Genomic DNA, 9,649 nt, shown 5'->3' on the forward strand with positions numbered 1-9,649 from the left:
AGCCTTTTCAGCAGTTTCCAGGGGCATTGGATGAGAACCATAATACATTAAAAGCAGTATTGCTACCTCTCAAAACCAGAAATAAGAGCACAAAGGCATTAGTTTCTAATTTAGAACAGCAGTCTGCGCACTGATTCCTCCTACCTTTTTACAGGACAAAGCAACAAGCTTGCTCCAGTCCCTGGCGCTCATCTGGAGAACCTAGGGAGTAAGATTTCCCACAACATCTCAAGTGTCAAGCTTTCATCTTAATGAGAACCAATCTGGATAAGTAAAGCAGCTGCCAGGCTGGACATCATAGACATACAATGTAGAAAGTACGAGGCAAATAAAGAACAAAAGCACGTGCTACAACAGAACACAAGGAGAAAACTGCAAAACACAAAGCTCTGACAAACTTGTTCCCGTCAGAGTATTGGCTGTGTGCCTGCGGTTCCCCAGGCCTGCTGGGAAGCCTGCTTCTGAATACTCTGGCCAGGAGGTCTGTCTGTACAGGTCAGTTCATCCTGATCACAGCCTTCTGAAAGCTGCTCATGGCCAGCAGTGTCTCTGCCGTGTACATACAGGTTAGTACCTTTCAAACACATGGATGGATTTGGGGATGATTGCTCGGTCTTTTGTATTCAGAAAAATAGCCAGTAAGGCATTGCTGAATTGGAATTTTCTGAAATGTTTATGCAAAACCTAAAATGCTTCTGGTTGACCAAAACTGGGACACTCTGGTCATGCCCTGTAATCATTTCAGCTGTTTGCTACTGAATTTTCATCACCTCTGACCTCTATGAAAGACATGCTAGTGGTGGGGAATAACAAACCAAACCCATTAAAAAGTTATATTTTAGATAATAATAATTATCCCCATTTTCCCATGGATAGTATTCTGCTTCTTTCTTTAACAGGCCAACTCAAATAGCAGTGTTATTTAGTTGGACGGTTTTGCCTTTAAAACCTCTAAAATGTGCATCTCCTCCTAAACATATGTGTATTCTGCGTGGAACTGTAAACCTCCAGCCACTCATTCTCAGATAAGCATGGATTTATAAAACACCTTCCTACTTTTCAGCAGAATTGCGTTGTACTCAGGAAAAAAGGAAATCCTAGAATTATTATGCACATCTATGGAGGTGAACTTGGCATGCTGCATGAGAGTCCAGCTTTCAGTTCTGCAGTATGTAACTGGAAAAACTATTGACCTATTTAGCTTTGGGCCTAGAGGGGGAAGGCATTTTCAGTTGTCTTGCTTTTATGCAAGGCAGTTAAGATGACTCCGTACTTCCCAGAGTATGTATTTTTTTTATTAAGGTCTTTCTTCATTTCTAACGGCCCGTAAAACATTCCCAGCCAACTCTTTTCAAGTTCAAGTCAAGCTTTAAGCAAAATAGGGCCAAGACTTACTCTTATTGCTCCACAGGCAGAGAGAGGCACTACAAACAGAGAGACTGAAACAAGCCAGGGGGAAAATGTGTAATGGGGAAAGGTATTCCTGCACTTAAGGGGGTGTATGGCAGCACTGTGCGAGACATATATATATATACACACCCCCCACATGGGTCAGAGCTGGTGGATAAGTGGGGAGGAAGGAGCTAGTACAGCTTTTTCCTCTCTCCTAGATCATTGTCTCTGAACTCTTGGAAAGCAGTTCCTCCAAAGTCTGAAGAGGGATCACTCTGATTTGTGTTACCTAGGAGATTGCCATAGTTCAGATTTTTGGTGGGGGCAGGGTGATGCTATTTCTTGGGAATTGTTCTGCCTGCCTCTGCTTCACACAGAAGGGCAGCTTTTTTATGTGCCAAAAGGAAAGGAGATAAGCTTTAGTACATGGCATTGAACCAGAAAAAGGAAACATGTTTATGAGATAATAGCAAGGCAACAGACTCGGTGCCACTGTGGAACTGTCCTGGGATGGATACCTAGCATGTGCTCCAGCAGCACTTGTGTGCCTCTGCTCATGTGCAAATTTGGGTTTTTTTTAGTTGGCCTTTAACATGTATTTTTCACAGAAACCACTCTCTAATGGAAAGAGAAAAGTCCAAGTAAGAGATCAGTTACAGCAAGAGTAACCATTCTCATAATGCTGCTTGATAAACAGGTGGCACTGGCACAGAATGATCAGCTGCCCTGCACAGCCATCAGCTTCTGCTGACCTCTGTGGTGCTCCTGTCCCAGAGGAAGCAAAGCCACGGCAACTCATGTCAGCCACACCGCAGCACATCCTGCCCCTGGAGCAGCAGCAGCCACCGCCTTGTACAGTCACCAAAAACTGTCTGAGCTAAAACAAACTCTGCTGTTGGCCCACTATTAAATAGCAATGGTTACACGTTCCTAGTTTTACCACAACGCTTGCTTTTTCCCCTTTTCTAACAGCACATCGTTTCACAGCAGCAAAACCCTCACGTGCACCAGCCTCCCTCAGCGTGCCGTCTTCCCCGTGTTTCTTAAAAGGTGGCCCTGGAACTACAGGCGTCGTGGCCCACTCCAGCCTGCGCAGCACAGACCTGCCGCCCGGCGAGGGACAGCCTGGCTCCGGTAGAACGCCGAGAGAGGCACCGACCGCAGCACCAGCTCAGACACGGACCGAACCCTCCCCGCTCCTCACAGGGGGGAGGGGAGGCAGAGCGCTGGGGTTTCGCACGGCCGCAGGCCCAGGCTGGAAGGCGCACCACACGGACGAGCCTTTTCCGGAGCGCGCCGGGTGCCGCAGGCCACCCCGCAGCCGCCGCGGAGCAGGGGAGGCCCCGCCCTGCATCCGCCCTCAGCCCCAACGCTCGCCACGCGCCGCCCTCCCGCTCTGGCGCATGCGCCCCGCGCGGGCGCGCGCCCCCATCCCGGCGGGCGGCCGGCCCTCCGCCCGACCCCGGCTCTCGGCGGCGACACCGCAGGTGAGAGGGGCGGGGCAGGGAGGGAGGGAAACGGGTCCCTCGCCCTAGTCGGCGGGCCTTTCCCCCGCGGCCGTACCTCGCTCCTCCTCGGTCAGGGCCCACCGCCATGGTGGGCTACCCCTGCCTTTATGTAGCTCACCCCCCTCCCCTGAAGTGTAACGGGGGGCGGCCCCGCTTGCTCCGGTGTGGGCGGGCGGGATGGTTTTTCCTCCTCCTGGCCCTTCCACCCACTCCCCACAATCCCCTCGCCCTCCCACGGCGCGCCAGCAGCCGGAGGGTGGGCAGGGCTGCTCCTCCAGCCGCGGGGACGGTAACGGGCCCCGTTCCCTTTCATTGCAAACGGTTATTGCCACGACCGGCTTCACAGACCCAAACCGAGCGTGGATTTCTTGTAAATTAACCTAGAATTGGTGCAAATCACTCAGAGCTGGATTACACCCCTGAGAGAAGCACACGAGGGCGGCACGCTGCCTGGGTCAGCCTCTCCTCAGCAGCAGAGCTTATTCTCTGGGAGGCACCCCTGGAGCCCCGCGTTCGTAAAGCTCTTAGCTGCCACGCGATTCAAGCACAGAGACAAAACCAGGCAAATAAACCGAGCTAGGAGCCCACACCTTTAAAAATGCTGCATGTAATCCACTATTGTGGAGACCGCAGCCCAAAAAAACTAGTGTCCTGATCAGGTTACTATTGATACCTTGTAATGGATAACAAGTCACTTGAGTTACCCCAAACCAAGTATTTTTTGTGTTTAAAAACAGCAAGAAATTACCTGTTGCTACTGAGGAGAGCCTCAGGAGTTCTAGCCTCTCCTTCCTTCTTAAATGAGAATCTCAGGTGCTGTAACTGCACCAGCTCTTTATATTGCCTGCTTGAGTTTCCTTCCAGCTTTGGTAGGTTCCACCTTCACATCTCCGCCCAAGCTGATTGCTTACTGGCTCCTGGGAATTACCAGTTAATCAAGCTCTTATCCATAAGAGGTGCAGAGGTAGTTCATAAACCAGATAGGGCCTCAAGTTCATAGATCTGCATTTCCACCTTTGCCTAGTCATTCCTATGTATTCTGCAGTAGTGAAAGTTATAAAATTCAGAAATACCTGGTGTTCTGTGCCTCTTGCAAAGCCTTCTGGAAGTATAATGAAGAAACAATTCACACACTTGACTATAGACGAGTGATACAGCCGGTAAAATAGCTCATCAACTGTTAACAAGCTAAAATCAAAACAGTTGTGTCACATGCAGCTTTAATTGCTTGTAACGGAGGTTAAGCTGCAAAAGGTTCAGCCACCTTCTTTAAGCAATTGAGCCTGAGGTTTTTGAGTAATTTTGGTGGATTCCTCTGTAATCTCTGTGTGAACTCTTGTGCTGTGTAAGAAGTGTGTCCACTTTGTAACATCAACATTGTACCTGTAGTTTCTGTGCAGCATGTGATTAGCAGCGTACTCATGACCTGATTTATTTTATAATTGTTAATGAGACGTCAGTAGCCTGGTACCCAGTTTTCTAGTTGGCCATTTATTTGTAAAAGCAAGTTTAATCAGTGTGGTCACAAGCAGATGCAATCATTGTGCGATTACTGCCAGTAGTTTCATGCAAGGCAGCATAATACCATGTTAGCCAGTGTCTTAGTTTTTCCTCAACAGGCTTCATCAAACACATTTTGCAATAATAATTTCTTGCATCAATAGTAGTAGTGTCTTGGGTTGTGAAGCCTTTTATCTTGTATTACCTCTACCCCCCTCCTGCTTTCAAACAGATTTTGAAGGAGCATTTACAGCTCTGGGACAAATGGAAGATGATATTGCTTTGTCATTTGAGCTGTTTGACTTGTGAGTGTAACTACAGCTTCAGAGAATCTTGACTCTAGACAAGACAATATGATGATGGTTGGCAGCTAAAGGCAGAGAGCCCTGCAAGGGTGGGGCTGGTGGGTGTGTGGGAAACGGTGGGATGCTCTGGTGGGGTACCGTGCCTTGATTTACACATCCAGGGCAGCTGGCAAATGACTTAGAAATTATTTTGCGGTCTGTTAACTTCCCAGGAAGGGCTGGAATAAACACTGCTGTGGAGACCATTAAAATAGTGTTATTTTTAATCAGGTCCATCAGAGAAGAGAATAGTGCCCCTCCTTGGTAAGGGCCTGTTCTGTGTTCTTATGAATGTAAAGTACTAGTTAAAATTTTTATTACGTATCTGTCAACACTTCACTATGCTGCCAAGAATTGCACTGATTTGCAGTGGTTTTTCTTTCATGGTCTGATTTTTGGATATTTCCAAGGTTACCTTGCATAAATAAATTACTTTGTAAGTACACCTGTACCTGCAAAGCAGGGTCCTTCTTTGCTGTTCTGGGGCTTCTGATGGGTTTTGGTGGTTGTTCTGAAGCAAAAGTAAATCAAGCGTAAGTAAATCATGGCATATTAGGTTTTTGGTTCTGGTTATGCAAAATTGAAAAAAATTGTCAACCTTTCATCCCTTAAAGCCCATGAGACAGTTGGCCTTTCTGGTGTTCGATGGAAACTTGGATTAAGCCTCAGTAGAACTTTGTTGGAAACAGGGAAGAAACTGTCTCAAAACAGGATTAAGGGATTTCCAGGCAGAATTATTTCCAAAATGAGATTTTATCTGACTATGCTTTTCATGCTGTACAAAAAACCTTTTCTGTCCTTTTTCTGTTGCATTTTTCCAAGAAGGAGCAGTCCTTATTCACTATTTGTATGTCTGCAGCATTTCATTATAGAGGCAGATGAAAGATGGTGCCAGCTATACCCATTTCACTGTTTTCTGAACTACCTGTGTGACAAGTAACACAAAACAATAATACATGTCAGTTTTTGCTACAAAGAATCTTTGAAATACTGAAAGGGTCTAGGAGTTTTCTGTTAGTATTGTCTGAGAAAATTTTTTATGAATTTCCACAAAAGAAAGCCTGGTGGTTTTAAACAAGCTAAACCAGTTAGATGTGTGGTTTCTGATTATTTTTTTTTCTGCTAAATTAACTTTCTGCTGAAAAGTACAGTAGGTTAGGCTTGTAATACAGTGTGTAACTTGAACGTTCCCATGTTTTCCGACCTTGTCTGATTTGACCTAATTAGCATGGGCATCTGAGCAATTTTGCATGAAGTTTCCATAACTCCTTTGATGGAACTGGCGAATGGAGAAGGGGAGACCACTGAGGTTTTTCTACACTATTTTATCTACTAGTTTTTTCCCCGTAATGTTTCTTCTTGGTGACGCAGCTGTAACTGGACCGAACAGCGAACAGCTGCTTGGGCAGCCCCCAGCAAAGCTGCTGCGTGGCTGCAGTTTGCACTGCAGCTGCCTCCTGTCTTTCCCACTTCTCTCCCTCCGTCTCTTCCTCAGCTCTGCCAGCTGCCCTCTTTTCAAATGTTCGAGTTTTCTTAGTACAACACAGGACAACAGCTAGACTTGTTCTGCTAGCTAGATTAAACTGCAGAAGATCTTGTCACTGCATATGCTTATCTAACCTTGTGGTCAGCAACTCGAGCATATATTTACCGACAGAGGCTCATCAGTCTGTGTGTTAGACAAGTTAGTTTTACACAGCCACATGTACAAACCTGTATATTTATATGCATGCAGTCTGTTCATAGTCCAGTCGCTTCCAAAACCTCCCTGCTCATAGGGCTAAAAATTTTGCATTTATAGAAGGCAAATTTCTCATCTCCTTCAGTTAAAAAGCCCTTTTGTTTTCCGAGTGAGGCTAACTGCCCTTCTCTGCACAGATCATTATGCGATTTCTTTGTTCGTTTAGTGCGTGGGTAATCAAAATTATATACAGGATAGTTAGTGAGACTTCACCCATATCTTGTTGATTTCTTCTGGACTTCTGCCTTCTGTTTTCCAACTTCAGTACCACTGCTCACAAAGAGCATTGGATTTACAGGTATCATAATACCTCTCATCTGAACGCCGCCTGGTTGGGGTCATAGTAGGAGTCTTCATTTTGTTTCTGTTCTGTATCACTGAAATGTCTTCATCCTTTGTGCCAGTGGAAGAATGAGAACAATCCCCTTTTTCTGGGGCACTGTCTCCTGAGGTACCTGACAAGGGGAGGAGGCCATGTACTCCAACGTCTAGGTTGGCCTGTTGGCCGGGATTCCTGGGGTTTCATTTCATGACGGGAAAACAGAGTGATGTTGATTCATGTCCTGCCACTGTCTAATGTCTTGCATTTATTTTTGCTTCACAATTATTTGAGGTATTTTACCTCTGCTGAACATAAGTACTCTATGTGACTTGAGGAATTTTACGCTTAATTCAGTTTCAGATTTAGATAGAATGTCTGAATCAAAATCTCTTCACTTTAGGATTTTACTGTTACCTGAATTGCAGCAGATATAAGATAACGTGCTTGTGCTCTGACCTGCCATCCTTACTTGCTTTTCTAAGTTTGATAGTGAGGAATAGCTAGGAGGGGATCCTCTGTCCCTTCCCTGAGGACCAGCACTGAGGACCAGAACATCAACTCTGGGGTCTGGAGCAGCTACACCCTGGGAAACAGCAGACACCATCAATATTTCTAAATATTTAACTTGAAGAAAAAAATTGCTGACCTGCTCTCAGCAAACAATGGTGAGCTATAAACAATGTGTGGTTTTTTTTTAATTGAGACAGTTACTTTTTCAGAGAAAGTGTCGAGCAGCTGTCTACCAGGAATAACAGATGATGTTATTATGAATGAGGCACTTCCTTTAGTTTCTTTAGAGTCAGTCACTTTCTGGGATGGTCACTTACACTCTTTAGTGTTGTAAAAATACTGGACTGTACCAAGGCTGGAAGACATGATTGCTGAGATGAAAAGGAAGCACATGTTATTGAGGTTTTGAGTGGCCATGACAGTGTTTTGTAAGTGTCTGTAAGCAGCATTTCTACTCAGCTGTAAAAATTCTGTTAGGTGTATCTAAGGAGCTGTGAAGTGAGTATCAGTTAAGGACGAAAATAAGCAAGAGTTACCTAGAAGTGTAGGCTAAAGATGCTATATCTGGTCTCTGAATGAATAATACATGGTGCTTTTCAAAACCCTTGTACAGCATTTCAACTTCCCTCTTTTTCCACTTGCTTGTCTATATTCACTTTTGTAACTTCAGTAGGTTGCATCTGAAGTTCTGTGTTAGCTTCATATCTCAATGGTAGTAGTGACTTCTTCAAAGGGCATGTCAAACACAGCAAAGGTGGTAAGTACCAGTTGTGGAGGATTAATTTGAAGTTAGGAGAACTAAAATATCAAGATTTTTCCTTCTAACAAACTAGAAAAACATCTTAATATAGTAATTTGTCAAATCTGGCATAATAGAAGTTAAGTTTTCAAGAGAAAAAGGTATTCCTTGCTATGAACTGTATAAATAGCCTGTGATCCCTAATATCTTTGAATTAATTTGTGATTTTGGAAGAAATAAGACCTTTCTCTTAGATATCTTTTAAAGGAAGAATACTTACCGTGCTTACAGCACCATTAGTGAATATTCTATGCACACTTGATCTTACTTTAACCTGCCTGGCCTGTGCAGTGATGAGGCTGTTGGCTGCACTGGGCCAGGCATGGGCACTTTCCAAATACCCCGGAAGAAAATGAGTTCTGCTCCCAGACATGTGACTTACATTTTTACTGTAGAATAATTTTTTGTTACTTCAGTCAGTCCACTTCCTCCAACACCAGAATCCGTGAGCAGGAATCACTGAACTACAGGAATCATCAGCTCTTAGTGTAGAATGATGAATGAATGCATAATAAATTAACCAGAAACCATGAAAACCAAAGCTAGGTTCAGACTGGATATTAGGAAAAATTTTTACACTGAAACAGTTATTAGGCATTGAAACAAGCTGCCCAGGGAAGTAGTTGAGTCACCATCTCTGGCAGTATTTAAAAGACGGGTAGACATAGAGCTTGGAGATATGGTTTAGTGATGTTTTTTGTCAGTGTTAGGTTGATGGTTGGACTAGATGATCTGAAACGTCCCTTCCAACCCAGACAATTCTATGATTTTGTAAGAGAGGAACACACTACTAAATATGCTCTCCAGAGACTTTGTCTTAATACCTTACAAATGCATTTGCTTCCCTTGCCAAAATCTAACAGAATTCCTGCTTGTAAGCTGAGTCAGTATCTCCATGCTTTCAAACAGTATTTAATTTTTTCTTGTGGACTTCATAATCTTCCACTTAACATGTGGATGCACAGCCTAAATCTCACTGAGTTGGCTTTCATGGCTTTTAGATGCACAGAGCTGAGACTTAAAATATGCCACCAAACTGGGAAAAAAATTGCTCTTCCCTTACTGCTTAACTTTTTTTCTTTCTTAAATTAAAAGAACTGAACCTAACGGAAGCCCAAGTAGCAGGAAGAGTAAAATATTTGAGTGATAAGCAGAAAAAGCTTTCTCCCCATTGGCTGTGGTATCCCTGATTTGTCTCTCAGCCCAGGGAAAGCTGTGATGGCAGTGTAGCTAAGATTCCATTAGTCCGAGCTGTATAGATCTTACACGCCTTAAATATCTTCAGCTAAGCTGGGTAAACAGTCTAAACAGCAAGCAGGAACAAACTTGCTTCTCATTGTCATGCTTTAATATCAATCTGTTGGATCAATAAGGTTGCTAGATAAAAGGAAATAATTTTCATTCCAAGATTTTTCTGTATGTTCTTGTTCTCTGGTTCTGTAGAAGCTTTTTATATTTTGCTTCCATTTGCATAAATGCACAAAGAGACCTAGGAAAGCTGAGTAATAAGTATGTACGAAATACCTATTGGCG

This window comes from Numenius arquata, chromosome 10 (genome assembly GCF_964106895.1).
Source record: "Numenius arquata chromosome 10, bNumArq3.hap1.1, whole genome shotgun sequence".
Classification (NCBI taxonomy): domain Eukaryota; kingdom Metazoa; phylum Chordata; class Aves; order Charadriiformes; family Scolopacidae; genus Numenius; species Numenius arquata.